This window comes from Schistocerca americana, chromosome 5, assembly GCF_021461395.2.
Source record: "Schistocerca americana isolate TAMUIC-IGC-003095 chromosome 5, iqSchAmer2.1, whole genome shotgun sequence".
Lineage (NCBI taxonomy): Eukaryota > Metazoa > Arthropoda > Insecta > Orthoptera > Acrididae > Schistocerca > Schistocerca americana.
Window position 1 is genome coordinate 170553662 of NC_060123.1, and position 21351 is coordinate 170575012.

Here is a 21351-nt window from a genome sequence, read left to right on the forward strand (position 1 = left end):
GTCGAGCGTTGGCACAGGACCTGGAAGGCTGCCTTGATGTATCATGCCAAGAGCTGTACTTCAGATACATCAGTGATGTTTTAGGGATTACAGACCACTCGCAAACCAGATTTAGGAGCTTCCACAACAGAATAGATTTATGGAGAAGTCCTACACCTGTCAGCAGAAGTTTTTGCTACACCATCAGAAGCAATGGCCCATGTTCTGCAGCAAGTACGAGAACACATTTTCAGGTTCTCAGCATGGAGAGGGCACCCAGTCTGTACACAAACACTCTGGGAATGGTTCTCATGTGTGATTATGGACAGATGCGATACAACCGCCCCTGCAACCGCCTTCCCCTGGACTGTACAACGTGTTAACCAGACACAGCCACTTGAAGACGATAGAATTTCATGGAAAGCAGCAAACTGTCTCCATAGACTGAGTGAAACCCACCCACATGCTGTTGCCCAAAGGAGAGGCAGCATAGCAACAACAGATAGACATGGTCCGTGTACTGCTGGAATGGCAGGAGGAAGAGATGACAGGGTTAGAGAGCCTTGGAGGAGGAGCCACAGATCTTTTGAGATGTTCTTAAGCTGGCAGATGCATAGCTTACAAGTATACCCACGTTCCTGGAGCTCCAGTGTACCACAGGGATGGGGGGGGGGGGCTGTGTGGGGGGACTGTGTGGGAATTGCTATCACTGGATTGAGTGTACAGCGCACGTTGTTGTTTATTCCATGAAAGAAAAAAGAAAACAGAGACTGTAGTTTGTTCTATGTTATATTTGTGTTTTTTGTTTTTCGAAAAATTTCACTCCATGTATGGATTGATTCAGCCTTTTGCTAATAAAGCCAATGGCCATGCCACAATGGTGACACCAGTTCCCGTCAGATCACACAAGTTAAGCACTGTCGGGCTGGGCAAGGACTTGGATGGGTGACCATCTGGTCTGCCAAGCACCTTTGGCAAGTGGGGTAAACTCAGGCTGTGTGAAGCAAACTGAGGAGCTACTTGATTGAGAAGTAGCGGCTTCAATCTCATAAACTAACATATGGCTAGGAGAGCAGTGTGCTGACCACATGCCCCTCCATATCCACATCCAGTGACAACCGTCGGGTGAGGTTGACACGGCGCGCGGTCGGTACCGATTGGCCTTCATGGCCTGTTGGGGCGAAGTTTAGGTTAGTTTAGTTTTGCAAATAAAGTTATAGCTTTACTGAAATAGTATTTGTCGAAATTAATTACATGGAAATTGAGGAGGACTATCCCTAAGTGCAAATACGTTAGAAAAATTGTGTTTTTTCTCCTCCGATAGTGAAAACTTAAGTTTTCACTTAATAACAATTATTTAATAACAACTGCTCTATCCATTTATTTTCTTATTTATACACTTTGTAGGTGTCTGGTCTGTTCATTTATTTTAAAACCTAAATCTTTTTTGGCTGTCTAAAATCTGGCGCTTCTTGTGGTAAATCAATCAATGTAAGAAAATCCAAGACGTCGTAGAATATTTGCAGTGTTTACAAAAACCAAGCAACATATGAAGTAAAAACTAAGAAGACTCAAAACTACAAAATCCAATACCATTATTATTACCATCAGTGTAGGTCATGAATTAGGTTCATTTCTGATGTTAGAAAACGACGGCTCCGTTGCCTCCGCCAGAGTCAAGGTCAAAACTTTCTTTCTGAGAGACTTTGACTATGATGTTCCATCTTGTTCCATTCTGTTAATGGCCTGTGTGAATACTGCAATTTTAAATGAGTTTTGAACTGTTTTAATGTTCCGATCCGTCTTGATTCGTTCCTTCAAGTGTGAATTGACTGTAAGACGACACAAATTCCACCATAATAATATGAGTGAACATGGCAAGTTTTGGTTACCTTTCGACATTAGCAAACGTGGCCATCGTCCCCTCACCAAACTCATCGTCAAAACTTTCCTCCTGAAAATGAATCACTGACGTACCGTTGCTTATTAGTTGACGATATTTTTAAAATTGTCGTCTGAAATGCACTATGAAATTTTCCGTACCACGACGTCCAGCGTAAATCGACCTTTAAATCGACCAAAGTGTCCGTCGAGGAAGAGACTCCAAGATTTTGATCCTTATGACAAGTCAGTGATCTTTATTGCCAAAGCCTCACAAGACGTATCTGTGCGAAGTTTACAGGGAAAAGGCCATAATCGTAGCCAAGTTTTGAATGTTTGGTTGTTGTTTGCCGCGAGTTGATCATACCTAGGGATAAGATTTAAACTTGGTAAAGTACGATTAATATTGACTGGTATTTTGTATTTCGTTTAATATGGAGTGGGTAAATCCTTCTGCGCTTATAAAGAAAGATGTGACTAGGAGAATGGGAGCGGGTTGACCATCTTGATATTAATTTTCTAAGATTATTCCGATAAGGAGATCTTCGAAAACTGTGGGATGCGTTATGTATAGCAACGTTCCATTTTCATCCGTATAGAAGCTGCTACTGTGTGGAGTGAAGGTAGGACGAAAATCCGCTTTTGTTACGACGTAGTCCTAGTGGAAAAGTCATATAGTGTCTGTACAGCTTAAATAATTGTATATTTAATTACGAAGTGTGTCGTATACATAAAATTAATGCTATTATTGATTTGGGGAAAAGGGATTTGTTTTGATAGTTCAGCAAGGAAATGTTCACATACGTTTATGCCCGTACCATTTCATTTTTTACCGAAGATTTTCTTTAAAAAAATTGCTTGAAAACTATTTAAAATGAAACGTGATCGTTTTGTTTCATCTCCTTTTAGGAATCTTAAGATTGTTAAAAACTCATGACCGTCTTTGATGGTGTAGCATTGTAGTATTAGCACCCCGGTGTTACAGGCATACCATTGTTATGAAACTGTGTGTCTTATGTCAAGCACACACAATTTTCACATTAAAATTAGATCTCTTCAATACAGTTTCGAGGACACATGCTGGTTTGTTGCGGATCAGATCAACAAGTGCGGCAACGTGACCCTCTTCCAATGATTTGAAATTAAGTATGCTTTTAGTATTAATAAGAATTAACATAAAAGAATTTTTTTATCATTTTCTGATAAAAGGTTAGTTATCAGTTGGTGCACAATACGTGAAAAGGATCGAATATTTTGCTCGTGGAACAATATTGATTTGTTAACAACTTGTTAATTACGCTAGAACAATGAAATTGAGTTCATTGGAAAGCTCGTTTAAATATCTTTTGTATGATAGAAAACAGAATTAGTTAGCAGGTACATAAATTTTTGTAGCAACCTTGAATTTACTGAACTTTGAAAAACTGTGGATTTAAAATTCTCAAAAAATGTGTGAAAGATACCCATTTCCTTTAGGCTACATTTTTTATAAGTTTGAACTTGGGTTGAAAATGGGATCACCATCAGAAGTTTTCATATGTTTATCACGATTGTTACATGTCATTCAGATCTAGGAATTTTATTCCGTGACAGTTGTATAGAATCGTGGTTTAATTTATTATTTGACGTCAAAACTGTACTTCTCATACAAATAGCCGTGTTCTGAAGTGTGTAGCACTAGCAAAAGTTAAGAACTCAAAATTAATAAATCTACTTACATAGCCAAAATATCAATTTTAATACAGTGAAAATCTCATTTTGAAGTATGGGTGCTACATGGTTGATTGGTGTGACCTATCTGTTTGGTATTTTGTCATTGGATAATATTTGTTTGTTCAGCTGTAGTCAATTGTTGAAAGTGGCATGTACATTATCTTTTGGTGTGGTAGATTGTATAAAATGAAATTTGATTAATTCTGAAATTTTTGAAATTATCTAAAAGATACTTCTGTACAATTCTCACAAATGTAGAAGTTTATATGTGTACAGTAAGTTACTATTTGCAAACTGTTTGCATAATCTTAAAGTTTATTCCTTGAGGTGGAAAAATGAAGTGATGTTGTACTACAAAATGCAGGCTGATGATGCACTGAACTTCAAAGACTAGTAATAGAAATTAGTGTGTGTGGTGTAAAATGCCTAAAATTTCAGCTTTGTGCTGTAATCCTTTTAATTAAGAGCATCACAGTAACCTCAGAAAATCTTGTCTTCTTTCCTGATGGACGATTGAAAGAAAGCATTTCCTAACATTAAGTCGGGAAGTATGACACAAGTGTTGGGGAAAAAAATCACAAGTAGAAGTATCTGGTATTCCTAGCCTAGGAAATGATCATCTAGTTTGTTCTGAGCTCAAACTAAACAGTGAAAAGCTGTATTGATTAACAAGACATTGCTGCCAGTGCATTCGAAGACTTCTTTGCAGTCTGTTGGTGAATTGTCCTGTTAGTGTCATTAGGCTTCTTGTGGAAAGTGTGTGTGTTTATTTTTGTTTCCGCCATATTTGTGACGTCATGGGTCAAAGCAGACGGGTGGGATCGGACGCTTCCGTATTTCCGTCTTCTGTTCACATGGAGCGCTAGCATTGCTGCAGCGTTCTGTCTGTAGTGTTTTTATAACCCTTGCCGGTAAATGCAATTGGTGTGTGCCCACAACTACAAAATTAATAGAGATGTATGAAGCTGATGAGGTGCTTTACAACGTGAGGCACCCTGAATACAAAAATAGTTAAGAAGATTGGAGCCCTAACATAACATAACCCTCTCCTGTAGCAAGGAATCGGAGTGTTACAATGCGCCTGTCTTCTAAGATGTAGCAGTTCTTAAGTGAATATTGTGCTTCATGATATGAGGATACATTTCACTGAGCACATACAGAAATGTATGCCCATCCATTCTTAAGTAATTGATGTACGACTCTTATGTCTTCCGCTGTAAGCTCACGTAACAAGTTTTGTTGAATGCTTTTATCGTGTCGTCGTAAAACACACGGCTTCACGCAGATTAGATTAGTTTTTCATTACATAGACCCATGCTGAGAAGATCCTTGTGGATGTGGAACATGTCAATTTTTTTTAAGCTGAAATAACAATACTAATAGTCTGAATAAATACATCATTTGTTTCTATTAAAAATTTTGCCAATGGAGTAGAAGGAGTTGGCCACTAGTAAGTCTTTCAGGCTCCTTTTAAACTAATCTTTATATGTAACTAAATTTTTTGTTTGCTGGCAAATTATTGAAGACGAGTGTTCCTGAGTAGTGGACCCCTTTTTGAACTAAAGTGCTTTTAAGTCCTTGTGCAGATCATTTTTGTTCCTGGTACTGTATGTATGAACTGAGTTGTTTGTTGGAAAAAGAGATATATTATTTAGGACAAATTTCATTAAGGAGTAAATATACTGAGAGGCAGTAGTTAGTATACCCAGTTCTTTGAAGAGGTTTCTGCAGGACATCTGTGAATTTGCTCCACAAATAATACGTATTACACGCTTTTGGACTCTGAAAACTTTTGTTTGACTTGAAGATTTACCCCAAAATATTATCCCATATGACATTATGGAATGAAAGTAGGCAAGGTATGCAATCTTTCTCATTTTTATGTTGCCTATGTCTGCTAACACTCGAATTGCAAATACAGATTTGTTAAGGCGTTTCTGCAGTTCTGTGGTGTGCTCCTCCCAACTGAATTTATCATCAAGTTGTAATCCCAGAAATTTCAGACTGTCAACCTCGTATGTATGGTTCCTTTTTTCCCCCACTTCTTTTCCGCATGTGCACACAATGCAGTTGCGGTACGTGCGACTGCTACGGTTAATAACAAGTTGTTGTCAGCCATCTTGAACTTCGACGAAAAATTTGATGACCCCTTCTAGCGCTACATCAAAGATCTTTGTCAAATATATTTGACAGAATATTTGATCACATCTTTGATCAAATCTTTGACAAAGAAATTTGATAGTGTAATAGCAGCCCAAGAAAAAAACTAATAAAAGTAACTTCAGCAATCCAAAGAATGGTATTGTTGCTGCCTTCTGATGAAGTTGAATGGTTACTTAGAATCGAAGATGATAGTTCACTTGAAAGAAAAATGTAGTAATCTCTCTTCAGTAAAAAGATGGAAATTCTAATCATTTTACCTAAAAGCTAAAGTGTTAAAAAGCTTCAAGAGGATTAATTTCAGTAACTACATGGCTAGAATACAAAGATTTGGTTGAGGCCAAAGGTATTCTGTCCTCCCCCACTTGAAAACGTTGCAAGACACTTGATCAGAAGACTGCCGATTTTGTAAAAAAAAAAACTGCCAGGTAAGAAAGACTCATGAGAACTTACGAAGAGAAGTTTTAAAATTCAAAAATGATTGGTTCAGGGACAGCTATCCAGGGCTTTCAAAATTTGCTGTACTATGTCCCAAAAGTTGTATATTAGCTGGAAGTAGTGGTACATGTGGTGTTTGTTTGCACTACTACTTACCAAAATTTCAAACTTGTGCTGCCTGGGTATAACATTCCTCAGCAGACAGTGAATGATACTCGAATAAAAACCTTCGAAGATGGTGATGCAAGAGTTGTTAACCTATCATTACATTCTTGCAACACAGGACAAGTAACACTAGAAAATTATTTACAGGAACTGTTTGGTGCTTATGATATTGGCGAGATAACTTAATGCAGTGAATCTCTGGTGATCGTACATGCCTAGAAACCAACACTAAATCTTCCATCGACTTTGCTGGTTCCTTATTTGTGAAATTAAAACCACTTACGTGACATCCCTATGTTGCCAGTCAACAGTCAAACTTCCAAAAAAGATCGTAAAATGAGCTTAAAGTTGAGTTCTTGGTTATTTGTGATTTTGTTGATTTATACCATTGTCATACTGGATGAAGGCCAAGGTACCATCGGACCAACTCAAAAGCATAAATTCATGCCTTTCATGTGTATTACAAGGCAACAACCCTGAACACCCAAGTCGTACCATACCTGAATGCCTCACACAGCACTGTTACTGTGCATCTTTTCTGGTCCTACTTAGTTACTTATCTCAGTAACAAGAATTAATAAGAAACTGATTTTAAGCCTGTCTCTGATATTCAGCTGCACTGAGCTGTTTTTAAAGGTATGCAACTTGTAATTTTTAATTAAATATTAAGGAGTATATGAAGCGATTCTCTCACGTTTTGGTCTTTGTGATGGTCCCCTGTAAGGTTTGACCTCCATTTCTCAAAATTTTCCCGAAGAGTGAGCCAGTTGGTGAAGGGTGCTTACATGGTGCATCGTGCCTCGAGATCTTTAGCCCACTTTCTCGTCATCGCACTACAGTCCAGGTCATTCTCCATCTCTGGGCGAGGATGCCTTCCTGGGTGTATTTTCCACCACACACTATGCAATATTGCTTTTTTGCGCCACTGATGGCCATGGACTTCTTCGCAACTCATATCCAGCATGGTAGCCAGTCCATTGTGGTGGGGTCGCCATGTACTCTGCTGGTTGTAGCCCCCCTGACAACACAGGGACCGCTCTGCTGATGCCTGTACTGTTAACTCCCCTTGTATGCCAAGGAAAGTTTTCAAAGTCTTAGTACAAAGCAAGAAAATAGCCTAAACCATTCACCTCCCTGGCCGGAAGGAACGCCAGGCTAAGGATGGCAGCGAACCTTATTCACCCCGATACCTCATATGTGTGAGAACTGATGGGGACTCCTTTGTTTCAATGAAGCTACAGTTTTTTGTAGAGCAAGTTTGGGGAGGTGGAGAACTGGTCCAAAATGCGATCTGGGTCAGTCTTGATAAAAACAGCATCCTCTGCCCAGTCACGGGCTTTACTCGCTTGTAACAAGTTCGGGGATGTTTGTTACCATTGTGCCACATAAGAGCTTAAATATGATCCAGGGTATTATCTTCCACAGGGACCTTCTATTGCAGTCTTATAAGCTGCGTGCCAATTTGGAGCGGCGGTGTGTTCATTTCGTGCGGTGCGTCCATTGTGGTTGAGGGGATAATAAAGTTGCCACCTGTGACTTCATCTTGGCCTTCAAGGGTGACACCTTACCTGAGGTCAAGGTGATGGTCTACTGCTGAGAGTCAAGTCATATATACCTGCCCCGATGCGGTGCTTTGGGTGCTGAAGGTTCGGCCATATGTCTTCCCACCGTACTTCCAGTGTCACATGTCGAGGTTGTGGATGTGCATAACATCTCAATAATCCATGTGCCCCGCCTCCCATCTGTGTCAACTGTTGAGAGCATCATTCACCTTGCTCACCAGACTGCAGGATTTTACACAAAAGAGAGGAAAATCATGGAATAAAAGACCATGGACCGACTAACCTACACTGAGAGAATACGAGCATCCTATGGCTCTGAGCCAGAAGGCTACACCTGCCCCCTTGGTGGTGGGGGGCACTTCCTCCGCCCCCTCCCCCCCCCCCACCCCCCACCCGTTCCCCCTGTTGCTCCCGCACCATCTACCTCTGGAGCACTGCCCCACCCTCCCCCCACCCCCCCGACCATCAGGGACACTAGTCCCCACTTCTCAGCTGCAGAAGCGTACATTGTCTTCGGCTCCTCTTACCGGGAAGGGGTCCCTTGGGTCACTCCCTTCCCAGGTTTCTGCTAATGGGAAAGATGACACCCGTCAGTGGCTGAAGTGCCCAAAAGGAGCTGGTTGCAGGGCTTCACAATCATCCGCAGTCCTGGAGACTGAATCAGTGAATTGTCCCCAGCCAGAGAAAACCAAGGAGCAGTGAGAAAGTCCAAAAAGATGACCCCTAAGACCAAGGGAATTGTGGTGGCACCCACACCACCGCTACCTACAAGCTCTGCATCTGGGTATAAGGTGGAGATTCTGGTGTCTGCTGAGGACCTAAATCTCGCTGGACCCTCAGACACAATGGATATAGACTGCTCAGGCAATAAGTAGGTGGCAGCAGGTGACCCTGAGGCGTAAACTGCCTCATTAAATGTTCCATGCCTTCCCAGTCTCATGATGACGTCATCCTCCATTGACACTGCGGCAGTTTTTTCCACCACCTGGCTGAGCTATGGCAACTGTTAAGCTTTACACCTGCTTTCTGTATTGCCCTCCAGGAAACCTGGTTCCCAGCAATGTGGACCCCTGTCCTCCATGGCTATAAGGGATATTACAGGAACCGTAGTGACTATAATTGTCAGGTGGAGTTTGTGTTTATGTCCTAAACTCAGTCTATAGTGAAACTGTGCCCCCTTCAAAACCCTCTTGAAGCTGTAGCTGTCAGAATGACGATGCAGGGAATATCTGTCTGCGATGTATATCTTCCTCCAGGTCAAAAGAAGGAAGCAGGAGTGTTGGAGAGGTTAGTCTCGACCATTGGGTGCCATACGTTACCTTCCCAAGTCTGGACGAAGATCAGATTTGGGTACCAGACTCCAACAGGTGTCCCTGGCATTAACATCAATGGCGTGTTATGCACTTTAGCAAATGCGATTGCTGAGCACCATGCTTGACCCTCTGCATCAAAGAACTGCCCCGCCAGCCTTTTGCGGCATCAAACGGCGGATGGAAAGGAAAGTCCTCCCATTCGTTACATGCCACCGTGAACCCAATAATGCCCCATTTACAAAGTGGGAGCTCCTCAGTGCCATTGCACATTGCCCCAACACAGCTCCTGGGCCAGATCGAAACCACTGTCAGATGATTAAACATCTCTCATCTGACTACAAGCTACATATCCTTGTCATCTTCAACTGGATGTGGTGTGAATGCGTCTTTCCATTGCAGTGGAGGGTGAGCACCAGTGTTCTGGTGCTTAAAACTGGTAAAAACCCGCTTGATGTGGACAGCTATCGGCCCATCAACCTCACCAACATTCTTCGTAAGCTGCTGGAACATATGGTGTGTTGGTGGTTGGGTTGGGTTGGGTCCTGGACTCAGCTGTCTGGCTCCATGTCAGGGCGGCTTCCACCAGGGTCGCTCTACAACTGATAATGTTGTGTCCCTAGAGTCTGCCATCCGAACAGCCTTTTCCAGATGCCAACACCTGGTTGCCGTCTTTTTTTGTTTACGAGAAGCGTATGACACGACCGGGCGATGACGTATCCTCGCCACAATATTCGAGTGGGGTCTTACAGAGGCCTGCTCCCGATATTTATCCACAATTCCCTGTCGCTTCGTACTTTCCATGTCCAAGTTGGTGCCTCCCGTAGTTCCTCCCATATACAGGCAAATGGGGTCCTGCGGGGTTCCGTATTGAATGTCTCTCTATTTTTTTGTGGCCATTAATGGTCTAGCAGCAGCTGTAGGGCCGTCAGTCTGACCTTCTCTCTATCCAGATGACTTCTGCATTTTGTACTGCTCCCAGTACTGGTGTTGCTGAGTGGCACCTACAGGGAGCCATCAACTAGGCGCAGTCATGGGCTCTGGCCCACAGTTTCCAGCTGCAAAGTCGTGCGTTTGCACTTCTGTCAGCATCATACCATTCATCTGGAACCAGAACTTTACCTTAATGATGATCCACTCACTGTAGTGGAGACATATCTATTCCTAGGACTTGTTTTCAATGCCCGATTGACTTGGCTTCCACACCTTCGTTAACTTAAGTGGAAATGCTGGCAGCACCTCCATGCCCTCCGCTGCCTGAGCAACACCAACTGGTGTGCAGATTGCTCTAAGCTGCTGCAGCTCTAGAGCCCTTGTTCAATCCTGCCTTGACTATGGAAGTGTGGTTTATGGTTCGACGGCGATCTGTGTTGCGTTTACTCTACACAGTGCACCACTGTGGCATTCGCCTAGTGACAGGAGCTTTTAGGACGAGTGTGGTGGCCAGCGTCCTGGTGGAGGGCGAAGTCCCTCCAGTGCAGGTTAGGCGTGCGCAATGGCTCTCCAGTTATGTTGCACACATTTGTAGTTCTCCTGCGCATACAAATTACTGCCTCTTTTTCCCGCCCACAGCGGTTCATCTCCCTTATCAGTGATCAGGTCAGGACTTAACAATTGCAGTTCGTGTGCGATTCCTTCTCTCTGAACTGGAGTCCTTGTCTATACCACCTATACTTGCTGTCACTTCCTCTTGATTCTCGACATGTGCTGGGGCGATGAAGTGGTTTATACCGATGGCTCGTTGGCTGATGGTCACATAGGCTTTGCGTATGTTCATGGAGGACATATAGAACTCCTTAAGCACTCCTTAAGAGATGGCTGCAGTTTTTTCACTGTGGGCAGCCATAGATAATGCTCTTGAGAACATCTGCTCCTGCCAAGGTGAGTCACTTCTCCTGTGTACTGACTCCTTGAACAGCCTACAAGCTATCGACCAATGCTACCCTCATCCTTTGGTAGCGACCATCCAGGAGTCCATCTATGCCCTGGAACAACCCGGTCATTCAGTGGCATTTGTCTGGACCCCAGGTCATGTCTGAATCGCAGGCAACGAACTTGCCAACAGGCTGGCCAAACAGACTACACGGAAACCGATTATGGAGACCAGCTTCTCTGAAACTGACCTGTGTTCAGTATTACGCCGCAAGGTTTCGTGGCTTTGGGAGACGGAATGGCATAACAGTGTGCACAATAAGCTGTGTGCCATTAAGGGAACTGCGAATGTGTGGAAGACCTCCATGCATGCCTCGAAGGGATGGTGTGGTTCTGTCGGCTCCACATTGGTGATACGTGGCTGACGCAGGGTTACCTCCTCTGTCACGAGGACTCGCCTTGGTGTTGCTGTGGCCCATGAATGACGGTCGTCCTTCTCTTGCTGGACTGCCCACTCTTAGCTGCTCCCCGGTGGACTGTTAAGTTTCCCAGCACTCTACCTTTGGTGTTGGGCGACTATGTCTCAACAGCAGCTTCAGTTTTACGTTTCATTCGTGAGGGTGAGTTTTATCACACGTTTTGGTACATGTCCTTTGTCCCTGTGTCCTCCACCCTAGTGCTTTCAGGGTGGAGGTTTTAATGTGTTGCAGAGTGGCTGGCTTTTCCTTTTTATCCTCATGGTCAGCCAGCCATGGTAACCTGCGTTCTTCTTTTAACCGCTTCTACCTCTTTCTTGTGTCTTGTGGTTTTATTGTCCCCTTTTGTCCATTTAAGTGTTTATTGCTCTTCAGCTGTTGTTCTGGTTTTTCCTTTCATTCTGTTTTGTTTTGTAAGTCTCATTGTCTTATTCTCCTCGTTGTGGCGTTGTTTCCTTCGGAACAAGGGACCGATGACCTCGTACGATGATTATAATTAAAGTTAAACTTTCAAACCACTGTAGAAATACACTAGTCAGAATAACATCAAATTGCAATGGAATATTATCAGAGAAGGGGAAAAACATACGGCAGAAGAAGAGTAAATAGTTACAAAATGTAGCAATAGATGGCGCTGTAAGCGTCATAATTTTATAGTGGTTGACTACAAATGACAAATGAATCACACAACAATGCCTAAGGCGTACTTTTGACGTTGGGTTTACAGGTGTGATACTGTTAGCTAAGTAAGCCCATCGACCATGGCAAGGCCATGTCACACCTGATGGGAAAAATAGGTTTCTAATTGTCCTGAGGCCAAAAACTGCATAAAAAGCATCAGTCAAAATCAAATCGGCTTATTAATTTTCAAGTGACTTGTGCAAAACTTGTTCAGTGTGCTGTCCGCCATTTTCTGCAACATGTTGAAATAGAGAAACAGCATGTTTCACAACTTGATACAAGTGTTTCTGGGGTCATGTTCAGAATGTTTTATGCAATACATGCCTTCAGTGCAGCTAAGTTTGCAGTCGGAACACTGAACACATCTTTCAGATAGTCCCACAGTCAGAAGTCACATGAATGAAGATCAGTTGATTGGGACGGCCAGGCTGTAGGGAAATGGCGGCTGATAATTCTAGCATTTCCGAAGTGGTGATTCAGCAGCTGCTTGACTGGGTTTGCAGTGTGTGGAGGTGCGCCATCTTGCATAAAAAAATGATCACATTTACGCTGTTGGAGAGCTGGAATGACGTGGTTGCACAGAAGACAAGCATAGTGGTTAACAATGATGGTACAGGTAACAGGACCAGAAACACCTGTCTTTTGGAAAAATATGGCTCTATGATAAATGATACTGTAAACCCGCACCACACAGTGACATTCGCAGGATGAAGGGGTACTGGTTGATTTGTGACATACCCTGTCAGATGAAAGTGGGCTTCATCTGTCCACTAAATCTTCCACAGCCAATCATTGACCACTTCCATGCGAGCAAGAAATTGTAAGGCAAAGGTCTCTTGCTGCCAGGTCAACAGGAAGCAGCTTGTGCATATGGGTAATTTTGAGTGGGTAGCAAAGAAGGATGTTTTGTAGGATTTTATGCACAGTGCTCATGGGTATGTCCAGTGTTCGGGCAATTCTCCGTGCACTACACGTTTGTACACCACCACTTGTCTCCTCCTGCATTGCTGTGTCCACTGCTTCCACTGATGTCGAATCAATTCATTTCCTCCCTCTACCAGGTTGCACACCAGAAGAACCCGTCCTTTTGAATTTCCGCATTATTTTCTCCAGACCTACGGCAGTCATTGGATCAATGCCTTTTGTCAAACCCTGCAGCATCCGGAACTTCTGCAGAGCAACATGTCCATATTAATCATTCTTGTAATACAGCTTTACATACAAGCAGAGCGCGATCCTGCATTGAGACAGTCTTTGTGAAAGTCGTAGACTCGAAAGGAGGAAAAACCATGTACCCAGTGTGTTTATACCAACTTCAGTGGGTCATGCGTATGACACAGGTGTTTTCATTTATGTAGTCTGACACATACGGCGCCATGTATTGATCAGTTTTCACACTATTTTTTTCTTCTGCCGTATGTTTTCCCCGTTCTCCGATAATACTGCATTCCAATTTGACTTCATTCTGACCAGTGGTGTTATTTCTACAGCATTTTGAAAGTTTAACTTTGATTGTAATCCCCCTGTATATTCAATAATGTCTTATGGAAGGAAGTGTGTCTGTGTGTGTGAGTGTGAGTGTGTGAAACTAATTGGAAAAAATATTACTATTTATGAATACTACATGCATGCCTAATTTCAAATTAATCCAGAAGAGTCAGGGTAGAACAGTTCAGTGTCTGTTAGATGGTCAGCGAGAGCAACACCACTGGTTCCTGCTACTAATAAGGCGATTACACCGTTCGCTTGTTACATATTTCTACGAGCTTCAAACAGGAACGACTGCAGTAATGCATAGGAACTGTTAGTGTTGGGTACAGATGCAAGCTGAGTTGGGGACCCTTTGCTCACAGCTACAGGCTGCTTTGGCTTCTGTCACACAGCTTGAGGCTGCTGCCAAGGGGCGTCACTGTGTTGGATCAAGCACGGGGATGCGAGGGACATCGAGCATGTCCCACGTGTCCTCCGATGGGTCCACTGCTGTGGCCGCCCCGGGTACTGCCTGCACTGAGGTTGACCCCTCACCCGTGGTCGAGTGGGAGATCATTCCAAAGTCTGGCAGGCAGCTAAAATCTTTCAGAGAGGCCGATCATAGGGCCTCCCTGGTTTGTTTGACGAACAGGTTTCGGGCGTTATCTGTGGCTGACAATGTCTCTGAGCTGGATGCAGTCGTTCACCCTGTCCAGAGGAAGCTTCTCAGCCTGCAAGGTCTGGACATTCACAGAGGGTGGGTTTGCTGGTAGTTTGGAGCTCCAACATTAGGCACGTAATAGGGCCCCTTAGGAACATGGCTGCCAAGGAGGGGAAGGAAGCCAGTGTGCATTCCGGGGGGAGTCATTCCGGATGTGGAAAGGGTGCTTCCGGATGTCATGAAGAGTACAGGGTGCAGCCAACTGCAGTTGGTGGCTCATGTTGGTACCAGTGACGTGTGTCGCTTTGGATCGGAGCAGATTCTGTCTGGTTTCAGGCGTCTAGTGGAAATGGTAGACTGCCAGTCTTGTTTCCGAGATTAAGGCGGAGCTCACCATCTGCAGCATTGTTGATAGAACCGACAGTGGTCCTTTGGTGCACAGCTGAGTGGAGAGTCTGAATCAGAGGCTCAGGTGGTTCTGTGACCGTGTAGGCTGCACATTCCTTGACTTGCGCCATTGGGTGGTGGGGTTCCGGGTTCTGCTTAAGAGGTCAGGAGTCCACTAAACACAGGAGGTGGCTACATGATTAGTGGGGTCTGTGTGGAAGGGACTGGGCGGTTTTTTTAGGTTAGAGGGTCTCAGGGAACCACAGAAGGGAAGTCCGTCTAAAAGAGGGCAGGTAAAACACATTAAGGTAGTTGTAGAAACGATTGGTATTGTAGTTGTAAATTGTCGTAGCTGTTTTGGGAAAGAACCAGAGTTCCAAACCCTAATAGAAAGTGCTGAAGCTCAATCAGTTGTAGGTACAGAGAGCTGGCTAAAGCCGGAAATAAGTTAAGCCGAAATTTGATCAAATGATCAGTGTTCAGAAAGGATAGATTTAAATGCAGTTGGTGGTGGAGTATTTATTGCTGTCAGATGTAGTTTGGCTTGTAGCGAAATTGAAGTAGGTAGTTCGTGTGAAATAGTATGGGTAGAGATTATACCTGACAGTCAGACTAAACTATTAATTGGATCATTTTACCAACCCCCGACTCTGAAGATGAGATGTAGTTGCTGAACAGTTCAAAGAAAACTTGAGTCTCATTTCAAATAAGTACCCCGCTCGTACAATTATAGTTGGTGGTGACTTCAATCTACCCTCAATATGCTGGAAAAATTATACGTTTAAAGCCAGCGGCAGGCATAAAAGTCATCCGAAATTGTACTGAATGCTCTCTCAGAAAATTATTTTGAACAATTAGTTCATGAGCCCACTCGAAGCATAAATAATTGCGAAAGCATACTTGACCTTTTAGCAATAAATAATCCTGGATAAATAGTGAGTGTTGTGATGAATACAGGGATTAGCTACCACAAGCAGTTGCTGCTAGGCTGAATACCGTAACACGTACAACATCAAAAAGAAACACAAAGTATATCTATTTAAAACAGCTGATAAAAATGCTTGTAACACATTTTTAAGAGATAATCTTCATTCCTTCCGATCTGATCATGTAAGTGTAGAAAAGTTGTAGAATGTTTTCATAGAGATAGTATCGACTGCAATTGAGAGATATATACCACTTAAATTAATAAGTGTAGGTACTGATCCCCTATGGTACACAAAATGGGTCAAATCGCTGTTGCAGAAGCAGTGAAAAAAACCATGCCAAATTTAAAAGAACACAATCTCCAAGATTGACAAAGTTTTACAGATGTTCGAAATATGGCGTGTACTTCAATGTGAGATGCTGTTAATAATTTCCACATCGAAATTCTGTCTTGAAATCTGGCAGAAAACCCAAAGAGATTCTGGTCATACATAAAGCACACCAGTGGCAAGACGCAGTCGATACCTTCACTGCGCGATAACAACAATGACCTCACTGATGACAGTGCCACCAAAGCGGAGTTATTAAACACTGTTTACCAAAACTCCTTCACCAAAGACGACGAAGTAAATATTACTGAATTCCAATCAAGAACAACTGCCAAGATGAAAAACATAGTAGATATCCTCGGAGTAACGAAGCAACTTAAATCACTTAATAAAGGCAAGGCCTCCAGTCCAGATTGTATACCAGTCAGGTTCCTCTGAGTATGCTGATAAAATAGCTCCATATTTAGCAATTACATACAGCCACTCGCTCACAGAAAGATAACGTACCTAAAGACTGGAAAATTGCTCTAAGTCACACCAATACCCAAAAAGGAAAGTAGGAGTAATCCGCTGAATTACAGGCCGATATCACTAACATTGATTTGCAGTAGGGTTTTGGAACATGTGTACAGTATTCGAACATTATGAAGTACCTCGAAGAAAAAGATTTATTGACACATAGCACGGTTTCAGAAAATATCGTTCTAGCTCTTTATACTCATGATGTGATAAGTGCTATCGACATTGGATGCCAAATTGATTCCATATTTTTAGATTTCCAAAAGGCTTTAGACACCGTTCCTCACAAGTGTCTTCTAACCAAACTGCGTGCCTACGGAGTATTGCCTCAGTTGTGCGACTGGATTCGTGATTTCCTGTCTGAAAGGTCACAGTTCGTAGTAATAGATGGAAAGTCATGGAGTAAAACAGAAGTAATATCCGGTGTTCCCCAAGGAAGTGTTATAGGCCCTCTGTTGTTCCTGGTCTATATTAACAACATTGTTTGCAGATGATGCTGTCATTTACAGTCATGTAAAGTCATCAGATGATCAAAACGACTTGCAAAATGATTTATATAAGGTATCTGTATGGTGTGAAAAGTGGCAATTGACCCTGAATAAGGAAAAGGGTGAAGTTATTCACATATCTGTATGGTGCGAAAAGTGGCAGTTGACCCTGAATAAGGAAAGTGTGAAGGTATTCACATGAATACTAAAAGAAATCGGCTAAATTTCGATTACGCTATAAGGCACACAAATCTGATGGTTGTAAAGTCAACTAAATACTTATGGATTACAATTACAAATAACTTAACTTAGAACGATCACATAGATAATATAGTGGGTAGAGCAAACCAAAGACTGTGATTCATTGGCAGAACTCTTGGAAGGTGCAACAGGTGTACTAAAGAGACTGCTTACACCACACCTGTCTGCCCTATTCTGGAGTATTGCTGTGCAGTGTAGGATCCGCATCATGTGGGACTGATGGATGACATCAAAAAAGTTCAAAGGAGGACAGCTCGTTTTGTATTATTGGGAAATAGGGGAGATAGTGTCACAGACATGATACGTGAGTTGGAGTGGCAATCATTAAAACAAAGGCGTTTTTCTTTGTGACGGGATCTTCTCATGAAATTTCAATCACTAGTTTTCTCCTCAGATTGTGGAAACATTTTGTTGGCACCTACCTACACAGAGAGAAATGATCATCATGATAAAATAAGAGAAATCAGGGCTCGCACAGAAAAATTGTAAGTGCTCGTTTTCCCCTGTGCCGTTCGAGAGTGGGACGGTAGAGAGACAGTTTGAAGGTGGTTCATTGAAATTTATTGTGAATAACAAGAGTAATCACGTAGATGTAGATGTTTAAAACCATATTTTTGTTTCTTATTTGGTGTGGAATGACCCTATTTTGTGTATTATTTGTGAAGATAAATTAATGTTTTGGTTACAAAGACACGTTTCAAATTCTAAACACATTTCCGCAGTAGTTGCTCTTAACTCATATTAATTTATTGCTGTTTATGGAATTGCTATTTCATAAAATTTACACAGTCTCATTTTGAGTCATTACATTGATTCATACTTCATCTACATCTACATTTATACTCCGCAAGCCACCCAACGGTGTGTGGCGGAGGGCACTTTACGTGCCACTGTCATTACCTCCCTTTCCTGTTCCAGTCGCGTATGGTTCGCGGGAAGAACGACTGTCTGAAAGCCTCCGTGCGCGCTCTAATCTCTCTAATTTTACATTCGTGATCTCCTCGGGAGGTATAAGTAGGGGGAAGCAATATATTGGATACCTCATCCAGAAACGCACCCTCTCGAAACCTGGTGAGCAAGCTACACCGCGATGCAGAGCGCCTCTCTTGCAGAGTCTGCCACTTGAGGTTGCTAAACATCTCTGTAACGCTATCACGGTTACCAAATAACCCTGTGACGAAACGCGCCGCTCTTCTTTGGATCTTCTCTATCTCCTCCGTCAGACCGATCTGGTACGGATCCCACACTGATGAGCAATACTCAAGTATAGGTCGAACGAGTGTTTTGTAAGCCACCTCCTTTGTTGATGGACTACATTTTCTAAGCACTCTCCCAATGAATCTCAACCTGGTACCCGCCCGCCTTACCAACAATTAATTTTATATGATCATTCCACTTGAAATCGTTCTGCACGCATACTCCCAGATATTTTACAGAAGTAACTGCTACCAGTGTTTGTTCCGCTATCATATAATCATACAATAAAGGATCCTTGTTTCTATGTATTCGCAATACATTACATTTGTCCATGTTAAGGGTCAGTTGCCACTCCCTGCACCAAGTGCCTATCCGCTGCAGATCTTCCTGCATTTCGCTACAGTTTTCTAATGCTGCAACTTCTCTGTATACTACAGCATCATCCGCGAAAAGCCGGATGGAACTTCCGACACTATCTACTAGGTCATTTATATATATTGTGAAAAGCAATGGTCCCATAACACTCCCCTGTGGCACGCCAGAGGTTACTTTAACGTCTGTAGACGTCTCTCCATTGGTAACAACATGCTGTGTTCTGTTTGCTAAAAACTCTTCAATCCAGCCACACAGCTGGTCTGATATTCCGTAGGCTCTTACTTTGTTTATCAGGCGACAGTGCGGAACTGTATCGAACGCCTTCCGGAAGTCAAGAAAAATAGCATCTACCTGGGAGCCTGTATCTAATATTTTCTGGGTCTCATGAACAAATAAAGCGAGTTGGGTCTCACACGATCGCTGTTTCCGAAATCCATGTTGATTGCTACGTAGTAGATTCTGGGTTTCCAAAAACGACATGATACTCGAGCAAAAAACATGTTCTAAAATTCTAAAACAGATCGACGTCAGAGATATAGGTCTATAGTTTTGCGCATCTGCTCGACGACCCTTCTTGAAGACTGGGACTATCTGTGTTCTTTTCCAATCATTTGGAACCCTCCGTTCCTCTAGAGACTTGCGGTACACGGCTGTTAGAAGGGGGGCAAGTTCTTTCGCGTACTCTGTGTAGAATCGAATTGGTATCCCGTCAGGTCCAGTGGACTTTCCTCTATTGAGTGATTCCAGTTGCTTTTCTATTCCTTGGACACTTATTTCGATGTCAGCCATTTTTTCGTTTGTGCGAGGATTTAGAGAAGGAACTGCAGTGCGGTCATCCTCTGTGAAACAGCTTTGGAAAAAGGTGTTTAGTATTTCAGCTTTACGCGTGTCATCCTCTGTTTCAATGCTATCATCATCCCGTAGTGTCTGGATATGCTGTTTCGAGCCACTTACTGATTTAACGTAAGACCAGAACTTCCTAGGATTTTCTGTCAAGTCGGTACATAGAATTTTACTTTCGAATTCACTGAATGCTTCACGCATAGCCCTCCTTACGCTAACTTTGACATCGTTTAGCTTCTGTTTGTCTGAGAGGTTTTGGCTGCGTTTAAACTTGGAGTGGAGCTCTCTCTGCTTTCGCAGTAGTTTCCTAACTTTGTTGTTGTACCACGGTGGGTTTTTCCCGTCCCTCACAGTTTTACTCGGCACGTACCTGTCTAAAACGCATTTTACGATTGCGTTGAACTTTTTCCATAAACACTCAACATTGTCAGTGTCGGAACAGAAATTTTCGTTTTGATCTGTTAGGTAGTCTGAAATCTGCCTTCTATTACTCTTGCTAAACAGATAAACCTTCCTCCCTTTTTTTATATTCCTATTAACTTCCATATTCAGGGATGCTGCAACGGCCTTATGATCACTGATTCCCTGTTCTGCACTTACAGAGTCGAAAAGTTCGGGTCTGTTTGTTATCAATAGGTCCAAGATGTTATCTCCACGAGTCTGTTCTCTGTTTAATTGCTCGAGGTAATTTTCGGATAGTGCACCCAGTATAATGTCACTCGATGCTCTGTCCCTACCACCCGTCCTAAACATCTGAGTGTCCCAGTCTATATCTGGTAAATTGAAATCTCCACCTAAGACTATAACATGCTGAGAAAATTTATGTGAAATGTATTCCAAATTTTCTCTCAGTTGTTCTGCCACTAATGCTGCTGAGTCGGGAGGTCGGTAAAAGGAGCCAATTATTAACCTAGTTCGGTTGTTGAGTGTAACCTCCACCCATAATAATTGGTAAACAATGCAATAGGTTGTGCTGAATAATTCAATGTCGGAAAAGCAGAAAATTGTAGTGACAGGTAAAATCACAAAGGGAGTCCCACAGGATTCAATTTTGGGTCCACTGCTATTCCTTAGGAATGACCTTCCACTTGACATTCAAGAAGTAAAATTGGTACTTTTTGCAGACAATAGTAGTGTTATAATACATCTGTTTAGAGAGAAAGCAACAGAAGAGTTAGTAATGATATTTTCCAAAGAATTAAGTGGGTTTCTGAAAATTGACTATAAATTTCGCTAAAATGCACTACATTCGGCTGTACAATAAATAGTCATACCAACAGTTGATGTAGCACATGAGTAGGAGTCAGTAAGTAGGGTAGAATACTCCTGATTTTTTGAGTGTGCAGATTAATGAAAACTTGAACTGGAAGCGACTTATTACTGAGCTGGTCAAATGCTTAAGTTCAGATATGTTTGCTCTCTGTTTAATTGCTGGTCTTGGAAACAGATGTATCAATCTCCTGACATATTTTGCATATTTCCACTCAGTAATGTTTGGTGGAATAATTTTCTGGTGTAACTAATCACTTAAAAAGACAGCATTGGTTGCACAAAAGCAAGCAATAAGAATAAAATGTGATGTCCACTTGTGTCGTGTAGGTACCTCTTCAAGAAGCTGGGCATTTCAGTCGCAATACATTTTTCTGTAATGAAATTA

The 21351-nt window shown here is 42.5% G+C and overlaps 1 protein-coding gene across 2 annotated transcripts in view; it reads left to right on the forward strand.

Moving 5' to 3' along the window:
• The first annotated feature begins 2117 nt into the window (after positions 1 to 2117).
• LOC124615469 (baculoviral IAP repeat-containing protein 6-like) overlaps positions 2118 to 21351 on the forward strand; it is a 144836-nt gene continuing 125602 nt past the window's right edge. Inside the window, exon 1 of one of the 2 annotated variants that reach the window (XM_047143382.1) lies at positions 2118 to 2483. The gene's annotated coding sequence lies outside the window, so the exon portion shown is untranslated. The remainder of the gene's footprint in view (positions 2484 to 21351) is intronic. The other variant, XM_047143383.1, reaches the window with a different exon arrangement.